The sequence below is a fragment of the Mustela putorius genome, unplaced genomic scaffold (assembly GCF_011764305.1).
Source record: "Mustela putorius furo isolate JIRA1106 unplaced genomic scaffold, ASM1176430v1.1 tig00003846_pilon_pilon_pilon, whole genome shotgun sequence".
Classification (NCBI taxonomy): Eukaryota; Metazoa; Chordata; class Mammalia; order Carnivora; family Mustelidae; genus Mustela; species Mustela putorius.
The window spans coordinates 12,864,423-12,885,505 of NW_025421999.1; the positions used below are offsets into that span (position 1 = coordinate 12,864,423).

Consider the following 21,083-nt stretch of genomic DNA (forward strand, 5'->3'; position numbering starts at 1 on the left):
AGCTACATGGGTAGGATTGATGGTGTCTTCTGTTAGGTCCCTACTCACTCTCAAAGCTGCCTTTGCAATAGCTCAACTGGCAGAATGTCCACGGGTGAGAGAGAAGCTAAGTGTCCTCTCACAGGCTCCAGCCGCTGGTCATGTCATGTGGGTTTGTGGCTTCCTGGCCAAGCTTCCTGGCCACACACAAGCTCCAAATATTATAAAAAATATGAACGACATATATGCAGGTCTGGTCAGGCTCATGGTAAGTTTCTATGCCTGCCTGAGTTTCTATTTTAAAGAAGAGATTTAGTGGTGTCTCTCAAGCTCAAGGTTGAGCGTGGTTACTAGAGTCTAGGTGTGTCTAGTAATGGCTGATGGGCTAACCAAGTGGTTTCTTCTGTAGGGGGCATGAATAGTCTCCTGGGAATCTGTCACCCTGAACAAGAGTTGGGCTTCCAAGTTCAGCCCAATATCAAAGTTTCAAAGCTCTGCAGGAGAAGAGATACTGAATACTGCCCCGTGCCTTTGGGTGAGCTCTTCATGGACTCATGTCTGAATCCAGGGGAGATAAGATGTTGTAAGTAAATATGGAAGTATTTTTTTTGTACAAATCCTCCAAATATAGGGCACAAAGTTACATTGCCTTGATGTATACATAATACAGGTTGCACAAGGGGAAGAGGAGGTGTTCCTTCCCCTTCATGGCTCACAGCCATGGCCCTGATGCATGGAGGGCATCAGAGAATGCAGACCCTCCCCTCGGCTTTTTGAGGTCTCTAATTGGTGGCCATACCTACAGCAATTTATTCCTGAGTGCATTAAAGACAGTTTCGGGAATGCTCAGAAATGAGCAGGAGAGAGTTGGTGGGGATAGAGATATTGCAATGGTGGGAAAGAGTGAGCTATCTGTTTTGTTATTTGTAAGAGGAACTCATTTTATTTTATTTTATTTTTAAAGATTTCATTTATTTATTTGACAGAAAGAGAGAGAGACCACAAGCAGGCAGAGAAGCAGGCAGAGAGAGGGGGGAAACAGGCTCCCTGCTGAGCGGAGAGCCTGATGAGGAGCTCCAGTCCAGAACCCTGAGATCATGACCCAAACCGAAGGCTGAGGCTCAACCCACTGAGCCACCCAGGCACCCCATTTTATTGTATTGTATTTTATATTTTATTTTGTTTCAGAAATGCAATTTAGACATTAGTGCTTAATGAAGCCCCAGGAAAATGGGCCACATATATTTATTGAACAAGTATTGACTGCCAGGTACTGTACCAAACGTTGAAAAGCAAGGGAACAAAATAGATCAAGTCCCTCCTTTCAGAGAGGTTATCTCCTTGTAGAGGGAGAGATGGAGAATAAACAGATTTCAGTAATGGAGTTGACGGAAGGGCTAAACGTTGGATATAAAAAGAAAAATTAATTTAGAATATTGAACCAGACTCAAAGAGAAGTTTAGAGAAAGTTACCCAACTATTCTCCATCTCCATCTCCAACAGGTCATAACCAGCGTCACCGTGAGCCCAGAAAGACCTCCTGAGGCCAACCCGTTTCGTCCCTTTCCTGTGCACCAAAAGTTCCGTTGCCTTCATCACGCAAGTGACAGCCTGGCCTTGAGATTTATGAGTGTGACGTCTCTGTGGGGGCTGTGAGCCCCTGCACCCCGGCTTCCGGAGAGCCCCGTGCAACGGTGAGCCCCCCGTGGGGGCTTCAAAACTCTCTGGTAAACTTGCGACAGAGTGAATGAATGAAGGGGAGTCACATTGCAACAGGTGAGCTTTAGTCAGACGTAAATGCTTCTTGTCAGGCTCATGAAATGCTCAGACAGCTGTGAGGGGCAGTGTGTGGTTTGCAGGATGTCAGGCGTCAGCCCAGGAGGATTAACCCATTGCCTGCAGCCAAGTTACTGCAAGTGGGTCTGTTTCAGCCTCGGCACACGCTGGAGCCCGAATGGTCAGTCCGGCTACGGCCACAGAGGGCTTTTGCAAATATGCAGCATTCTAGAAGCCTGAAAATAGTGGGCACCACCGTGCCTGGGACTCTCATGAATCTCAGGCCAAATCCTAAAAACATTCTACCATTTGCTACCTTGACCAGAAAAAGAAAAAAAAAAGTGTGTGTGTTTGTGTGTGTGTGCGTGTGTGCAATAAGTTTGTTAAGTTCTTCAAATTATGGTATCTGAAATCGCCTCTTCGGGGCAGGTAAAATCCTGCCCGGGTAGGAAGAGACTGTTTGGCAGTTTTGGGGAATCTGAATGTAAGAGAATGAAAAGCGAAGCACACTGTTTATTGGGCCACACTGAAAAAAAAAAAATTAAAAACATAAGGTGCGAGAGGCTCCTTTTAAAACCTCTCACATTTAAAAATAGTGAAGTGGAGGGACGCCTGAGTGGCTCAGTCAGTGAAGCGGCTGCCTTCGGCTGAGGTCATGATTCAGTCCCACGTTGGGCTCCTTGCTCAGGGGGGAGCCTGCTTCTCCCTCTCCCTCTGCCTGCTGCTCTCCCTGCTTATGTGCTCTCTCTTTCTCTCTCTCTCTGTGTCAAATAAATAAATGAAATCTTTTTAAAAATAGCCAAGTGGGAAAGGGAGGCCTCCATGGTAAAGAGATACAGATCCAGAGAACAAACAGATGGGTGGTTTCCAGAGATGAGAGGTTAGGGGAGAGTAGGCCAACGGGGTTAAAAAGTACAAACATCCAATTATAAAACAAGCAAGTCTGGGGATATGATGCCCAGCAAGGTGACTATAGTTAAAAACACTCTACTGTATACTGGAAACATTGCTAAGATAGTAAATCTTGAAACTTCTCATCATAAGCCAAAAAACTCTGTAACTCTTCATGCTGATGGATGTTAGCTCTCCTTATTGTGGGGATCATTAGGCATTGCATGCAAATACTGAATCATTATGTTGTGCACCTGAGACTAAGATGAGGTTATATGCCGATGATATCTTAATTCAAAAATCGTGATGGGCAACACTTTGCCCATCCTCTGTCCCCTCTGACCAGATTCTGAGTAGAAATGCATTCTGCTTTGTGACCCAGACCACAATAATCATGAATCACCTACCTACCCTCTTACCTAAAACAGAAGTTTCACAAAACAATACTTGGCTTACTATACTTACAATACTTAGCGCTCTGGTATCGTCCACTCTATTCTTGTTCTTTAAAAAAAAAAAAAAGTGCTGGTGAACCTATGAAGTTCTGTGGCTTTGGCCATTAATTTGGAAACCATGGCCCCGGGTAGCTTTGGACTGAGTGAGTTCTATGGTGAACTGGTGTGGAAAGAGGTGACCCCCTCAGGTCTCTCAGCCTTAGTGAGCCCCCCCACCGCCAATGTCCCCTCCCCCCACCCCCACAAAACAGAAATTCGGCAAAACTCATTGATTCAGATCCTGTGACAGAATGGAATTTACTATAATTTAGTTGGGGGTGATTACAATTGCTTATGTGGGAAATGCAAATTTAATCAAGGGATGTTTTTTTGAATCCGGCCCAGAAACTGTCCGTATCTTTCCACTCTGTGTTAAAATGCTGACAGAAGTCACCCCACCCCAACCGCTAACTACTCTCGGCTCCCTTTTAGATAATCTGAATCCAAAGGATTTCATTGGAGTGCCATTTTCTCGGTGAGTTAGAGGCAACGCTTGGCCTCAGGCGAGCAGGAAGGAGCCTCTCGCACCTCCGTGCAAGGAAGGGCAGGCCTGGAGTCCCGCTAAATGGAAAAGTACTCTCCACAGTATGTTATTAGAGAGCCTTGTGCTGAGAAAAATGAATGGTTTTACTGTTAGATGTTAGTGTTCTCGAGTGAGACTTGCCCTTATGGTTCAGGAACAAGGAAATGGACCCCTCACTGGTGAGGACGCTTGACCTCAAGGGGGACAGGGCCTCTCCAGGTGGCTGTGGGACCGGGCCAAGCATGAGGTGTTTGTAATCACCCATAGATGTCTAGAGCCCAGAAGGGTCTGGCATACTGTAGATGCTTAGAACGTAGTAGTGGGACAAGCAAATGACAAGGGACATGCTGGAGCGGACCCCTTCCCAGGAGGCCTGTGCCTTGAAGTTTTTTCTGTATGTGGTGCAGGACAGTTGACAAGAGCCAGCAAGTCCACTGTCCTCTGGTACTGTGAGTCTCCTCAGAGATGGCGTCAGCAAATTGGTCCCCAGCTTTGTGCGTGCGCTGCTGCCACGCGGAAGGCAGGGGGCCGGATGGCGCTGGTGGCCAGGGAAAGGGGTGAACATGTGCTCTGCCCCTTTCCTTCAGGCTCTGGTGTGCATTCTAGCATGGAATCCCCTGGAGACCTCCACCTAGAGGCACAGAAGACAAGAGAAAGACTCCGCCCTTTGATGGCACAGCATTCACCAAGGGACCCCTTGGGAAGGAAAGTGGGGTGCATAGCACCGAGGTCAAGACAATGATGAGGCTTTGGAGAAATCCCAAAGAGATCTCTTGGCTGTACGGTTATCCAGCTGGTTTTTCTGTCTGGCTCTAAGGACCTCTAGGCGCCTATTCATTGACTGCCTTGAAGCCAGAACAACTGCTGGGATTTCATTGCCAGAATTTCCATTCCTGCTGGGGTTCCTTTTCCCCCAAAGATGCGGGCTGTGCTTTCAGAAGTTTAGACTTTACATAAAACCTCAACATGTTTAGTTGTTTATGTTGGTGGAGACATGATGTTTGCCCTATATCTAGGAGACTGGCTGAGATTTCTGTGTCTTTGTGTCTCTTAAGATCAATGACAGCTGCCTGAAGGAAAAGCCCCCGGGGGTCAGGGCCACAGTTTCTACTTGTGTACTGCACGCGGGTTAGCAAGTGTACTCAACAAAACAGATGTGAACAGCAGGGTAGGCAGGGTAGAGTCGGTATGATGCAGGAGAGGCCCGTTTGCTGCTAGAAATGATGTCCCTACACAGATTCTGAACTGGAACAGTTAGTTGTATGATGTTAGGGTAAAACAGTTCTACTATGTCAATGGGAGAACACACCAAAAGAATCTTTCTGCTTTCTGCAGATTTAGAAAATCAGTAATAAGACCCAGAAGAGTTTTAACACTGTTTTAACTTTATAGAGCATTTCAGTGCTGAACGGTTAATTATAAAGTTAAAGGGACGTTTTCCCTTTCCCGTGGCTACGGTCCTGGTTTGCCATTTTTTCCCACACATTTTTTATTTCGCCATCCCTCAAAGCTTCACTTCTAGCTTTAAACAGTTAACAAAGGAGCAAACCTGAATGGAAAGAGTTTAGAATTTAAGATGATGGCCTTACATTTTTGGAGAGTTCAAAATATTTCCTCTGGTGCCATCTCATTTAATTATAATAATAACCCTAGAAGATGGTGCTCTTCTTTTTTTTTTTTTTAAATATTTATTTATTTATTTGAGAGAGAGACAGTGAGAGAGAACATGAGAGGCGAGAAGGTCAGAGGGAGAAGCAGACTCCCCATGGAGCTGGGAGCCCGATGCGGGACTCGACCCCGGGACTCCAGGACCGTGACCTGAGCCGAAGGCAGTTGCTCAACCAGCTGAGCCACCCAGGCGCCCCGAAGATGGTGCTCTTCTTAACTCTGGGTAGTTCTGTTGAGGTAGCAAAAGGTTGAAAGCAGCTAGACTCTCAAAACTGTCCTCTCTCTGTTCTTAGCTATGTCTATGCTGAAGCCAAACGAGGGTTTGCCCCCAAATACCAGTGTGTCCCCCTGGGAGACAGGCTGGACTGCTTGGAGGGCTCCTTGTGACCAGGCAGAAGCAGCAGTGAGACAAGTAGGCCAACGCGCTTTCTCAGTGCTTGCCAGCAAGCTACATTTAATTCTCGGCTCCCTGTTTTCCTGCTCTGAGTCCCAGGAGAGAACGGTCCAAGAAAATGGGAGATAAGCCAAGGAGAGGAAGAGGAGACTCCTTTTAAGCCTGGTGCAGGCCTGGCTTCTTTCACGTCATCAGAGCAGAACAGCTCTGCTTCAGGGGCCTGGGACCTGTCCTGAGTGTCTGGCCCTGAGAGATTTGCAGTTTAAACATCAGTACTCTTTAGAGAGTGAGCCCTTGCCCATCGATGCTCAGCCCAGGGACGAGTCCTTGATTCACTCCTATCTTCCCTCTTCCTCCGCAGAGAATAGATGGGAAGGGATAAACGGAAGAGAGTTTGGTAGCTGAGAGTACGACAGCGGACCATCCCCAGACTCAGAAGCGTCAGTAGCTTGTCCTACATCACACCAAGGGGCAGCGCTGGAAGTGGCAGGAGAGAACCCCCTTCAAGCCTTGTGTTGGAGGTGCAGGGCTGCACTGCATATTCCTGGGGCCCCCTCCCTGCCGAGATGGCACACATCCAGCCGCCTATACACAGCGGGGCCGTGGCCACTGAGAGCTGTGAAATGCAATGGAGGGAACTGTGCATATGGCCTCTGCTAGGCAGAGGAGTTCCAAGTTCTGACATACGAAGGGAGATAGAAAGGAGCGAAGTACACGGAACTGGGCTACTTGATGATTACGAGGGAGGTGATATCAGGCTGCACATTTATGAAGGATGGAAGCGCCGGACATGGTGAGCTAGTTAGCACAGAATATGATGAAGGAATGAATGGTACAAAGTCAATACTTAAATTGGATAATGGAACAATAACTAGGAAGTCTCCTTTTTCCTTCGTCTTCTTTCTGTAGGGAAGAGAGGAATACACAGACTTTGGCACCCCGATGAGCTGAAGAGTTATTTTTCCAACACAAGTGTCCATTGCTGTAGAATGAAATAGAACAAATGATGATTTCAACCCCTAGCCTATTTTAAATAAACTTTGCATAAATGCCTCTTCTTTCACATCTTCCCCTGTGTCCACTGTCAGTGCTGAAAGTCTCCATGAAGTCTCACTGGGCCGCTAGCCATCCCTCTTCCTCGAGACTCCCTAACCACTGTCCCCTCCAGATGGCCACAATGTGACCTTTCTATACCACTTCTCAGAATAATACTGGAAAACCACATGACCTAACATGAAGACTTTATGAGTTAGCCCTCTTTCTATTGCAAATAATAAAAAGCTGGACTCAAGCTGCTTAAATAAAAAATTCACTTTTGGGGCACCTGGGTGGCTCAGTGGGTTAAAGCCTCTGCCTTCGGCTCAGGTCATGATCCCAGGGTCCTGGGATCGAGACCCACATCGGGCTCTCTGCTCAGCGGGAAGCTTGCTTCCTCCTCTTTCTCTGCCTGCCTCCTTGCCTACTTGTGATCTCTGTCTGTCAAATAAATAAAATCTTTAAAAAAAAATTTACTTTTTAGGTTCATGTCATGGGAAGGTCCAGAGATGGAAGGACTGGCTATGGGATGGTTTAATCCCGAGGCTCAGTGATATGATTCAGGACTGAGTTTCTTTGTGTCTGCCTACCGTGCTTCCTGTGCTGGTGCCGGCTTCATTCTGTACTGGCATGGGCTAGTCCTGGGCTTGCAGGAAGAAGCCAACAGCTTGGAGGACTGCAAACTTCCCAGAATACTTCCAAAGGGAGAGAATGCTGTCTCAGGACACTGGGCAAGAATCCTGAGATTTGCTTGATTGGATCGGTGTAGGTCTCTGGCCCAACCTGGACCCCATCTTTGTGGCCAGAGGAATGGAAAGTGTTGGTTGGCTTAAGTAAATTAGGGACTACCCTGCACATGGGTATTGGATAAACATCACCTGAAGTACTTGGGTTGAAGAGGGGCTGGGAGATTCCTGAAGAAATGAGGGACTGAAACAGGAAGGACTGAAAGCTTGCTGTGCCTCTAGAGACCCTCCACGATTGAGTGACCAACCATCTAGCCCATTTGACTTCTCACCACAGCCGCCTCCTTTGCACCCCCTACACTCAGCCATGTGGGATTATTTGTTGTTCTTGGAATATACCCTGTAATCTCCCCTTCTAAGTCTTTACTCATGCTATTCTGTAATCTAGAATATACACACAAGCACCCTCACCAGTATGTTGAAGACCTACTCATCCCGAAGATCTAGATCAAAACTCATTTTTCCATGGCTGCTTTTTCAGATTCCCAACTAAATAGGTATTTCCCTTTCCTATTCTCCAATTCGTCTTCTTCATGTTACCAGCTATGTGATTCTGGGCAACTTTCCTGACCTGTCTTGAGTTTCTGTTTCGTCCTATGTAAAGGGTCGATAACATGAGTGCCTATGTCAAAAGTTGCTGTGCAGATTAAATAAGTGAATATGTGTCAGCTCTTGGAACATTGGCTGAGTCTTGATAGACATTGTTGTTTTTATTTTTGCATTTTATATACCAGTGAGCTTTGTGGTAGCCTGACTTTGGGTTTATCTCTTCTTGTTGTTATTTTTTTTTTCAAGATTTTATTTATCTACTTGACAGAGAGAGTGAGACAGCACAAGCAGGCAGGGTAGCAGGCGTAGGGAGAGGGAGAAGCAGGCTCCCCACTGAGCAAGGAGCCTGGTTTGGGGCTTGATGCCAGAACCCTAGGATTATGACCTGAGCTGAAGGCAGCTGCTTAACCAACTGAGCCACCCAGGCACCCCTGGTTTTATCTCTTCAACTGATTGTGAGCTGCTGGAGTGCAGACTAAAACATACTCACCATTTTATATTTCTTTGATTCGCTTAAATATTTTTGAGCACCACTGTGTGTCAAATAGTAAGGTACAAAAAAGCAGGACATTCTCCATCTCTGCCCTTTTAAGACCTAGCATGTGCCCAGCATGAAGAAGGCACTCAACAATCATGTGTAGAATTGAAGTGAAATTAGGATGGACAGAAATAACCACGTTACCTGGCTTGGTGGCCCCAGTGTGTATGACTGAATATCCAAGTGAACTGACCATAACAGCTGGTCCCGGTCCAAAGGCAGGCAAGAACCACAACTTGGACTAGCTGAGGTTGTGCCATTCGGGGTTACTGCCAAGGCAGCTGGCAAACCATGGACAGGATATACCACAGATAAGGATATGACCACAGGTAGGTGGTCTCAACATCCACACAGCACAAGGCCCACAAGATCAAAGGGGCCAAGAATGGAAGGTAGCTTCCTCTTATGCCTTTTGGGTTGGGCTGAGGCATGGCAGACTTCAAAGCTCCCCCTATGACCAGATGGGGGAAATTCTTACTGTGCCTGCCCTAGCCTCAATCTTTCACATTCTTTTTCTGACTTTGTCTTCAGGCCTATTCAGATGAACCAAGGGATTTTGGTGAAAGAAGGCTTTGCAGTAATTCAGATGAGACCTCAGTGGTGGCCTGAACAGAATCACTGTGAGATATGGGGATTGGAGGCGGGGGGTGGAGTATGTGGGTTTTAAAATATTGAGTGGACTTGATGATTGTTTGAATGTGCAAAATAGATCATTGGGGATGATTTCCAACACAGATAATTGACACCCTTCCTTACGCTGGCAAAAACAAAAGAAATGTATTCTCTGGACAGAAAACTTAAGGTTGGGACCTGCTGTAGGGTGAGTTCGGCAGCCCAACATTCCTTGCCTTTCCACTCTGCCATTCACAGGATTGACTTCCTATCACATCAACAGATGGCTTTTTTTTGATCCATACGGGATGGGAGGGAAATTGGCTTCTCTTTCTGAGAAATCTGAAACAAGCCTTTTCTGTTTCTTTGGTCTAGATCGACTCACAGGTAACTAGCACAGCATATGATCTTGAGGGAGATCTTGAGAAGTAACATAGTATAGTGGTTAGGAATGTAGATGATGAAGTCAGTCTTTCTGGGTTCAAGTCCCAGCTACACCACTACAAACTGTGTGACCCAATCTTTCTTCCTCTGTGCTTCAGTTTCCTTGTCTGCAAACTGGGGATGATTATGATGATACCAACAGAATCTACCCCACAGGCTTGTTAATAAGTCAATTGTACGTGAAATGCTGAGAGAAGCCCTTGCTTGGTTGCTTGGTTGCTTGCTTGGTTGTTGATTATTTTTTAAAATAAATTCTTCAATAATTTTTAATTGCATACTTTTCTTCCTTTTATAAAAATATTCTAAACCAAATCATACACTTAGGTTTTGATTGAATGTTTCTTTGTGGCGTCGTCTGAGAAACTTGATATGGAATCAAAAGCCCATCCCAGCTGACCTTAGGGCAGCTCAGTGCCAAAGCTGTGGTCTCAAGGGCTCCTCAGGACTTGGCCCCATCTTAGCCACAGGTGGTCTATTACCTTGTTTAACCGATTACAGCCAATTAAAGGGAAGGGTTTAATTTGCCTTTCTAGCACTCATAATCAGCTAAAATGTTCGACATCACTTCCTGACGCTAAGATCCCCTGCTTCCTCTTTCCCACACAAGAGCAGCAAAAGCAAAGGATATTCAAATGGAGGAGTTTTCAAAGTCTTTCTAAATTTTCGCTGAATGTTTATTTCTCCTTCCCCTGGGCTTTTGACACATTTATAATCAGTTATGTAATAATCTATTGCAGCTTTGAACTAAATACAAATCACCTCTCTTAAAGTCGAAGGAATCAGAAAATTTGGCAGAAAAATTAAGGAGATGGAATTTATATAGGTTACTTTCCCATTATTAAAGAATATATGCTTAATATGGACCTTTGGAAAATATAGAAAAGTATATGGGGAAAAAAAAATCACCAATGGTCCCAACCAGAAATAGCTAACTATATACATTTTAAGTATATTTTCCTCCAGGCTTTTATTCTGTGTACAGATTGTGTTTGATATAGTTGCGATCAAAGTACAAATACAATTTTATGTCCTGAACTTTGTTTCATTTTACCTTCATAAATATTTCCCACGTGGATGTAAATTCTTTGTAAAAATTTATAACAATTGTATGGTATTTCGCTGTTTGTTTTCCTATTATTGAATACTTCATTTAAAAATTATATCTAATATTTCACATTTTCTTTCAGTATTTTTGGTTTCTTATTTATAAATGATTTCAGGCAGTAGAATACATAGGTCATAGGGCATAAGCATTTTTAAGGCTCTTGATTGATATTGTCTATTCTGCAATGTCTGTTCCAACTTAACCTTCCCACCAACAATGGGAGAGAGTGCACTAGCAGAAGGTAAAAGGATTTTATCCTAGTGCTGTTTAAAGGAAGCTGATAGGGTTGCTATCTCCTTTCCTCCTGGGTCCCTTTAAAAACATTATTGTGATTAAAAAACACAGTAAACTGTATCACCTTATTCATTCTTAAGCATACTGTTCAGTCATGGTGAGTATATTCATATCGTTATGAAACAGATCTCTAGAACTTTTCATCCTGCAAATCTGAAACTCAATACTCACTAAAAGACAATTCCCCTTTTCTCCCTCCCTCTCACCCCCTACTAATCTCCAGCAACCACAGTCTATTTTCTGTTTCTATGAATTTGATACTTTAGATACCTCATATAAGTGGGATCATACAGTCCCCTAAAGTCCCTTTTGGAACAGTATCTAGAAGCTACCTGCAGAGGAAACTGTCAGTGAGTGTGCCCTCCCTGAGTGAGAAGCAAAGCACACTGCCTTCCTCCCCTGTATCACTCCATCGTCCACCCCAGCTCCAGCCTCTTCCCTTCAAGCTCCGGAGGTGTACAGTCATCCGCCTCTCAGATGTTACTACTTGATACCCCACAGTCGCTTCTCACACAACATGGCCAAAGCCAAACTCATCACCTCATTCCACTTCGAGCCTGTTCTTTGTCCTCCAAGTTGCCTATCCCGGGGAAATCCCACCAGCATTCATCCAGGTGTACAAGATAGACACCTGGAGTTGTCCGGACACTTCCCAGTTGCTTATGGCAAAGTAACACTGGTCTCTAGCTCGTCTGCCAGTTCCACCTTCTAAATATCTCTTGAACATTACCCATCTCTATCCCATTCCTCTTTTCAATCTCTTACTGGATTATTCCCCTACCTCTTCTCCATGCTTCTAGCTGGACTCCTTCAGTCCATATCCAAACTACTGCCCAAGTTATCTTCCTAAAGGACAAATCTGACGATCTTATTCTTTTGCTTAAAATCTTTCATGGTGTTTAGGGTGACGTCCAAAGTTCTCAAGCAGATTTTTCATGACCCCTACCCCTCCAGCTCCTCCATGCCTACCCCTCCAGCCCGGTGCTGCATCATACTCTGTGAAGACCCCCAGGCCTTTTGTACATGACTTTACCCCTTTTTTGGAGTGCCCTCTTCTGCCTTCCTCTCTTGGCCATGTGTTATGTGCCATTTAAGTGTCAGATGAGTCATCCTTTCTCTAGGAAGTCTTCCCAAATTCCCCAAGTTGGATCCTGTGCCACTCCTCTAGCCCTCACAGTCCCTAATACAGACGTCCACTTTTGAGTCATCCTTAATTACTGGTTTACGTACTTATCTGTCTCCTCAACTAGATTTGTGAGTGACTTAAACACAGGTTCCAGATGTTTCATCTCTCCATCTCCAGCCCTAGCCCAGTGCCTGGCACATATGAAATGCTGAAAAATGTCCTTACTGAATGCATGTGAAGTGAAGTCACCTTGATCTTATTCCTCTGCCACACCGCTGCTTTCCAAGGAAACGGCAGAACCTTCTCTTTGTTGCTGCAGCATATAAGGTTTTACAGTGAGTCCTTATAAAAGCCAGCCTTCCTCTCATTTATAGGGAGGAAGTATGGATAATATTGTGTTTTCAAAGTGGAGACTTCCCTGTGAGAAGCAAAGCATTACTAAATCTTGTGACCCCATGAAAAGCCAAGAAACATAGAAAGAACTTTCCTTTTAATAGAGACCATGTATTTTGTCCAGTGTACTAATGTCCTCTGTCAGAGGTCTCCAACACGTCCCTGCACCCCTTCTAAGAGCTTACTTCCAAAGAGCAAAAACCTCAAAAGTTTGAGTCGAAAGACAGGTCACCAGTCCAAAGTCATGACTCAACTGTATTTCACCCTTCTTTCCTATCGTACACTGATGCATGTGCTGGTTTTATTCGGTGTGGAAAATTTTTCTTTCTTTCTTTTATTATTATTATTATTATTATTATTTTTACTTTTCTCTTTTTTAATGAACACACTGAAATGCCTTTCGTCTATTATCCCATTCTGGAAAAGCATCCCCGAACAAAACTGCGAAAGTAATTTTGTAAAGCATTTCTTAATCAGGTTAAAAGTCTAATGAGAATTTCTCCTTTAATCCTGCTTCGTCCACCCTTAGTTTCCCCCCTCCCCTTCTTGGTTGCTATTGCAATTCAGTGGCATTTGCTCCACAATCGGCATTTCTTCCCCTTGCCTTCTCACTCCCACCCTCCTGGGCGGCAGAGAAGGAGGCCCGTATGAGAGGGAGAGAGAAAGAACCCCAGTACTATTCAGCCTGCCCGGCTCCCTACAGGAAGTGATCTTTCTGCTCTTAGGCCAGCCACACGCCTCCCAGCCAGCCAGCAGCTCTAACTAATTAGCACACGTGATGGGAATTGGAAACAAAGTCGCCAACAATAGGAGCGTGGGAACCAGGACTGCGGCGCAATTACAGCTCCCCTCCTCCACCCACCGCCCCCTCCCCCGCCCCGCCCAGACCGGCGGGCGACGCGCTGTCCGCCCGGGGAGAGGGCCAGCGGGATCCCGGCGCCCGGGGCCTCCCTGTCCCCAGCGTCCCTCCAGTGGGTCCCGCCACTCCTCTGCTTCTCAGAGCGTCCGCACACAATAGGGGGAAAGCGTGTTTAGGGAGACTCAGCTCTTGCCAGGACACCGGGCAGGTCAGTTATCCTTTGTTGCGGAAGAGAGAAGGAAGAAAGACCGTCATCAGATAGCCTCCTTTCGACAGCTTAGGGACCCTCCAGTTTAGGAGCGCTGCCCGCGCCATGAGGGCCAGGCATCCCACTGACCTCCGCGGACGGGGGGTTGGCAGCTACAGGTTCGGGAAAGAACGCAGCGCGCTCGGGTTAGATTCTGTGTGCCGCACGTGGTCTTGGCCTTGATCTCGTGCTCCTGCAAAGGGGCGGTCCCGGGGGCCTGAGTGCAGCGGCCGCAAGCAAGAGCGCCAGGAAGGAGAAAGCCCGCACCTCCAAACCGGGCTTACCCGCTTACCTTAACTAGCTGCGAGCAGCTCCGTCGGCTTGCGTTCAGAGGGCTTGTTCAAAGTGATTTCAGAGATGGGTTGATGGAAATTTGCTTCCGACCTTACCCAGTACGTTGCCTTACTTATGTATTAGCTTTACTAAGATTAAATTCACATACCATACAATTCACTCATTTAAAGTGGACAATTCAGTGGTTTTTAGTATATTCATCAGAGTCACATTCACACATTCTCAGGATGAATGGGTGGCTCAGTCGGTTAAGCATCTCTCTTGGCTCAGGTCAGGATCTCAGGGTCCTGGGATCAAGTACCCCTTTGGGCTTCCTGCTCAGGGGGGGATTCTGCTTCTCCCTCTGCCCTTCCCCCACTGCTGGTGTTGTCTCAAGTAAACAAACAAACAAACAAATAAATAAAATCTTTAGGAAAAAAAGAAAACATTTTCATCCTCCTAAAGAACAAAAACAAACCCCTGGGTTCTTTAGCTTCCACTCCCTCTATATCTCTCCTTCCCTTACTCCCCAGTTCCAAGCAGCCACTAATGTACTTTTTATTTCCTATAGATTTCCCTGTTCTAGACATTTCATCTAAATGGAATCATATATCATCTTTTGTGACTGGTCTCTGACTTAGCCTGTTTTTAAGGTTTATCCATGCCATGCTATAATATATATCAAGACTTCCTTTTTATTGGTGAGTAATATTGCATGGGCTGTCATCACATTTAGTTCATCCATTCATTGGTTGATGCACATTCGAATTGTTTCCACCTTTGAGCCATTATGAATAATGCTGCGATAAACATTCACATGCAAGTTTTTGTGTGAACATGTTTTCATTTCTCTTTGGGTGAATACCTAGGATCAGAATTGCTCAGTTACATGATCAATTTGTATTTAACTTTTTAAAAAGATTTTATTTATTTATTTGTCAGAGAGAGAGAGCACAAATAGGGGGCATGGGAGGCAGAAGGAGAAGCAGGTTCCCCGCTGAGCAAGGAGCCTCATGTGCGATGTGCGGGGACTGGATCCCAGGATCCTGGGATCACAGCAGAAGCTCAACAGACTGAGCCACGCAGGCATCCCAATTTGTGTTGAACTTTTAAGGATACTGACAGCTTCCAAATTGGTGGTAATTCCCAACCAGCAAAGTATGAGGGTTTTACTTTCTGAGGCTGGTCCCCTGTACTTGCTGTATGGTATTATTATTATTATTATTATTATTATTTTAAAATCACAGCCACTCTGATGGGTGAGAAGTGGTTTCTCATCCTTTCCCGTGCTAAATTGGTAAAATCTTTCTGGGTGTTAGATCTGAACCTTGCATAGTATATCTGAGAAGGGTCATGAAAGGTAATCTAGTGAATCAGCTGCTAAAACACAATAGTATTACTGTTTCTAGAGAAAACTGAAGTAGAAAGTAATTATTTACAAACACGTATCTGGTATCAGAGAGCTGGCCAAGAATGCTCCCAGTTTGGAGTCGACTCCCCATCCACACCCCCACCCCCCATTTACGCATCTTAGCTTCTACTGTCTGTAACAGACAAACTATTCTCAAACTATATGATTAAAAATGACCCTGTATGTTCAAAAACTTCAACTGGCAGTAAAACGTTACCCTGGTTTGTGTTGTCCAAACCCAAAGTTATTTTCCTGGAGCCAGGGTGTTTGATCAGGTTTCAAGTTTATTTAGATATAAGCATAAATTCTCATTTATAGGAAACTGCTTTTATAATAACAGTTATAATGTTTCTGTTTACATAACTAGCTACAGATCACCAAAGGGGTGGGTTGCCATGTTACATTAAAAAAAGAAATTCAGACAGCAAGTTGTATTTATAACAACCAAAGGGGGGAGAATCCCCTCCTGGCTTAACCTAGTTATTTCTCAAATTCAAAAATGACTGTCATAATCTTCCATTTATTTCAATGTAGTATTTTTCTTAAGCAAAGATATATGTTGCCTATAGCGATTAAAGCAGGAATATGTTTTAGTTGGAAGAGGTCATATTTAACCAGAGGAGCAGCAAGCATTGCAGGTGACAGACACATGCATTGAGTGAATCATCACCTTTGCTTGGTTTAGCAGTGGTTCTCGGTCTTGGCTGCACATCAGAATCACCTGGGGAGGATGGACAGTACATGCATACCAGACACCATCCCAGAAGAATTAAATCCCAGGGTGCCTAGGTGACTCAGTCGGTTGGGTATCTGCCTTCGGCTCAGATCATGGTCCTGGAGTCCTGGGATTGAGCCCTGCGTCAGGCTCCCTCCTTGGAGGGGAGCCTGCTTTTCCTTCTACCTCTGCCCACCCCACATGCTGTCTCTTGCTCTCAAATAAATAAATAAATAAATATCCTTAAAAATAAAAAGATTAAATCCCAATGCCCAGTTTTGTTGTTTTGGGGGGTGGGCAGAGGGGAGGTAACTTCAGTATTTTATACCAGCTCTCCCAATAGATTTCAAGTGCAGCCAAGTTGAAGTCAGTCTAACCAACGGTTCTCAAAGTGTGGTTCCAGGATCCACAGCATCATCACTTGAGAACTTGATTGACGTGCTCATTCTTGGGTGCAACCCAGACCCACTGAATCAGAAACTCTAGAAGAAGAGCCAGTTCTCTGGGATTTAACAAGTCCTCCAGGTGATTCTGACACATGCCCAGGTTTGAGAACTACTGATCTAATTAGAAATTCTCCACTTTGGCTGCACACTGCAGTCACCTGAGAGCTTAAGAAACAAACAAACAAAAACTGATGCCTGGGCTCCATCCCAGGAGATTCTGATGGTTTTGAGATGTGGCGTAAGAATTGGGAATTTTTAGAAATTATCTCCCTGGATAACTCTAGTATATGGCTAAGTTGTGAACTATGGATCTAAACCAGCAATTCCTAAAGCATGGTTCTGAACCAGCACCATCAGCTTTGCCTGAAAACTTGCTGGAAATACAAACTCTTGATCCCACTCTAAATCTACTGAACCAGACACTCTGTGGGTTGGGCCCAGGCCTCCGTGTTTTAGTAAGCCCTCCCTGCGATTCTGAGGCTTGCTGAAGTTTGAGAACCACTAATCTACACATAGATCTGAAGTTGGAATATATGTATTTTGCGTGAATCATAATTCAATACAAAATGATGGAGTAGACCCTGGAGGAACACAGTTTCTTTGTTGATATAATTAATACATATTATTAAGTTTTATTATTACCACTGTAATGTTCACCTAGTTTTTAATTATTTCACCTTTGTGGATTTGGAGATGATCTCCTGTATGCTTTCATCTTTTATTTGCTCATTTATTTGGGTTTCAGATGCCTGTACATTTCAATTGACATGGGGGGGTGGGGGGAGCGACAACAGCTCCCTTTCTTCTCTCTGGGGCTCTTCCCATGGGAAATTTATTTTGAGAGACCATGGTTTCTCAAGTAGGCAGTGACTTCCTTAAAACCTCAAAGCATTCTCAACAACAAAACTAGCAAATCCAAATAGCTCAGTGGAGTTTAACATACATCCTGAATTAATTGGAAAAGTATAAGGTTCTTATCATTTGGAAGAGTCTGGCTGACTAGTATACTGTGTATCCCTTCACGATTTTTTAACCCACTGAGCCACCCAGGCGCCCCCCCCTTCACGATTTTTTGACAGGCAGGAAAACAAGCACATTTCCTCCTCCCCGTCCTCGCTTGGAGCTAGGTTTCTTGATTAGCAAAGACAAATGGCTTCCCTATCTGTGGCTCTCAAAGTGTGGTCCGTGGACTAGCAGCCACGGCGGCTGTATCTTGCCCTCCAGCTGATGGCAATGAGCGCTAAAAGTTGAGAGCCACCATTTTAGAGCAAGGAGTCTGGGAATGATTCTTGGTTCTGTCCCTGGCGGGGCTCTGACATCTCCTCCTGAAGGCACGCCAAGTAGTGCTCCAGTTATTTGAGAATTCCTTTCCCTCTTTCTTTCCCTCCCTGAAACCATAGCTTGAATCCAGGTTCATTGCTAGCGGATTCTCCAACTCCAGGCCTTCTTTCTCCTATATGGGTGTATTCTTTTCTATATCACCTCAATTATGTGTGATGGGGATTCAAAAGTCCCCCTTCTGTTTCTCGGCCCAGCTGGAGTTTCTTGTGCCGGTTCGGTTCACTTTCTCTGTCCTCCTGGGCGTGGTGATCACTTTTCATTCCTCCCTCCCTCTGCTGCCCTGTTTCCTTATACCCAGGGCCCTCTTCACCCCCCTTAGGCACAGACCACCACACCCTCCCCTGTTTTCTCTCGAACTCCATAAGTGCTACAAGCACAGGTAGAGGGAATAAACGCAGCTAACTGCTGTTGACCTATCACATCGAAGTGTTTACTCTCGACCCACATACTCTCACTCCCCGGCTTGCCCTTAAAATGCGGGTCATGGGGACCAGATTTCATGAACAAACACATGGAAAAAGCGATATGGAAATTCCTCCTAGAGAACAATATGGATGGCCTTGTGGGTTCCTGTCAGTCTTGTTCCAAAAAAAGTGAGAGAAAATGCTGAGTAAAATGACCCTATGATACCCTCTTGCTGAATCTTCTTTAAGATTTTTGGTGTGTTCACTCAGTTCAGTGTTGTGGGCCACACGGTCCAAATGAAGAAAGGAAAATATTTATAGTCTATAATATGGTGACTTGTGTAGAAAACTTTAGAAAGGGAGAGAGAAGGGGGAAGGAGCAGAGGGAGAGAGAGAATCTTAAGCAGTCTTCATGCCCAGCACAGAGCCTGACTTGGGTCTCTATCTCGAAACCCAGAGATCATGACCTGAACTGAAACCAAGAGTTGGTCCTTAACTGACTGAGTCACCCTGGCCCTCCCTGTGTAGAAAGCTCTTAGTGTTTAACAACTGTAAAGCAAAATTGTGTGTGTGTGTGTGTGTGTGTGTGTGTGTGTGTTAAGTCTGTGTTTTAAATGGAAATTTTAAACACTAAGGTGGTACAAATTAAATACTAAAAAGTTTAATACGGACTGATAGCAGAAATTTTGGCTCAGGTGACCAATTTAAGGAATACTTGAAATTTCTTTTTTCAGTTTGCTTCACTAACACCAGTCATATACTGAATGAACTCTTAAAACTGGGTGTGGAAATTTACTGAGAGTCATATATCTTACAGAGGACAAAAGCTTAACTCAGAGCTGAGGATTCTTAGATAAGTGTACTTTTGATAAAAGTTTTAAGAAGCACTTCAGTATTTATTATGATAACAGTGTATGGACAGAGGTTGTGACGGGTGACAGCTCATAGAAGCAAAGACAAATCAAGCTCCTTAAGAGCCAAATAAATTCTGCTTTTCAAAAATTCTGGCATATGTTAAATCCTATGAAAAATTCTGCCAACTCATCTTTCTGTTTCTATTGTGTTTTTCCCCCAGTGGAAAAAGTACATTAACTTGACTCTATATACTTTGTATTGTAATTACTGAATGCAGTGTAATGAACAGAAAGCCCAAACAGCCAAAATAGTTAAATATTTTATAGTGTCTTTAGATGGTAAAAGAAAAATGTATTCAATTGTACATTTTATGAAAATCTGAGGAAACAAGTTGGAGAACTCCAGAGGGTACTTTCTGGGGGATGAGTGATCTGCCTGCTGCAGTCCAGAAGGTCGTTCACAGAGGGATGGCCATAGTTGCTAGACCGGCCAGAGGAAACCTCCGTCCCACTTCTGGGGATTTCGTATGACATGGCAAGAGGAGGTAGAAGGCCTTCCTGGGTTCCTGTGTCTCATGTGCCGGAGAGAGGCTCAGTAGTTCTCTACAGGGTGAACTTGCAGCAAAGATGAACCATCTCTTCATTCCATTGTCATTTGATGAGTATCTCAAAAAGGAGAGGGATGGGAAGGAAGATTCCAGACTGAAAACCCAAGCTCTTGTTAAATGGTGATACAAGGGCTCCTGGGTGGCTCAGTCGGTTGGGCATCTGCCTTTGCATCAGGTCATGGTCCTAGGGTCCTGGGATTGAGCCCCCAGTCAGGCTCCCTGCTTTGTGGGTAGTCTAGGGGACGGAATAACTTACTATGATTTTAAAAGATTTGGGGCTCCTGGGTGGCTCGGTCTGTTAAGCATCTGCCTTTGGCTCAAGTCATGGTCCCAGTGCCCTCGGATTGAGTCCTGCATCAGGCTCCTTGCTTAGTGGGGAGCCTGCCTCTCCCTTTGCCGCTCCCCATGCTTGTGCTCTCTCTCTCCCTCTCTCTCTGTCAAATAAATAAAATCTTTTTAAAAAATGGTGATACTAACCAGAAAAACTAAGCCCTTTGCCATTTGGGGGATAAATACTTAATCTGATCTCATTAACTTATAATTAATAAGGTGTTCTAAAAAGAAAAGTCCCTGAAAAATAGAAATATGGGCACCTGGGTGGCTGAGTTGGTTGAGTTGCACTCAACATTCCACACTCCACACTCCTGGAGTCCCAGGATCTAGTCCCATATCGGGCTCCCTGCTTAGCGGGGAGTCTACCTCTCCCTCTGACCCTCCCCCCTCTCATGCTCTTTCTCATTCTCTCTGTCTCTCAAGTAAATAAAAACTTAAAGAAAAAAAAAGAAAAATAGAAATATATCTTTGATGCTATAAAATGGGACCTTTTAAGTAGAAACATTTGTAAAAGCCTTTTGTTTAGCTCTTTCAGTTACTGAAAAGGAAAATAGATTCTCAAAGCTGTGGAACAGAACACATCTAGAATAGAAATGCCTACTTACAGAGATATATATTAACATTCTATAAATTTTGAAATAGGAGTTTACTCAGTTTGGGCTGCTGTAGCAAAATACCATATATTGGGTGGCTTAAACAACACAGATTTATTTTTTCACAGTTCCTGGTTTGCAGAATGCTGCCTTCTTAATGTGTCCTCACACAGCAGAGAGAGAGCAAGCTCTCTGGTGTCTCTTCTAAGGGCACTAATCCCATCATGAGGGCCCCCACTCTGTGACCTCATTTAAACCTAACTACTGCTGTGTCACGTGGGTGGCTCAGTCAGTTAAGCATCCAACTCTTTGATTTCTGCCCAGGTCACCATGTCAGGGTCATGAGATCGAGCCCTGTGTCAGGCTCTGCCTTGTGCACAGAGCCTACTTCAGAGTCTCTCTGCCCAACTCCCCAAATCCCAAAAAGCAATA

At 44.7% G+C, this 21,083-nt stretch overlaps 1 long non-coding RNA gene across 1 annotated transcript; it reads left to right on the plus strand.

The window, feature by feature from the left end:
- Positions 1-354: 354 nt before the first annotated feature.
- Positions 355-9,837, plus strand: LOC123387188. Its single transcript, XR_006601507.1, has 3 exons — positions 355-562; positions 1,483-1,755; positions 9,125-9,837. It is a non-coding gene; the product is annotated as an uncharacterized LOC123387188 (long non-coding RNA).
- Positions 9,838-21,083: the final 11,246 nt, after the last annotated feature.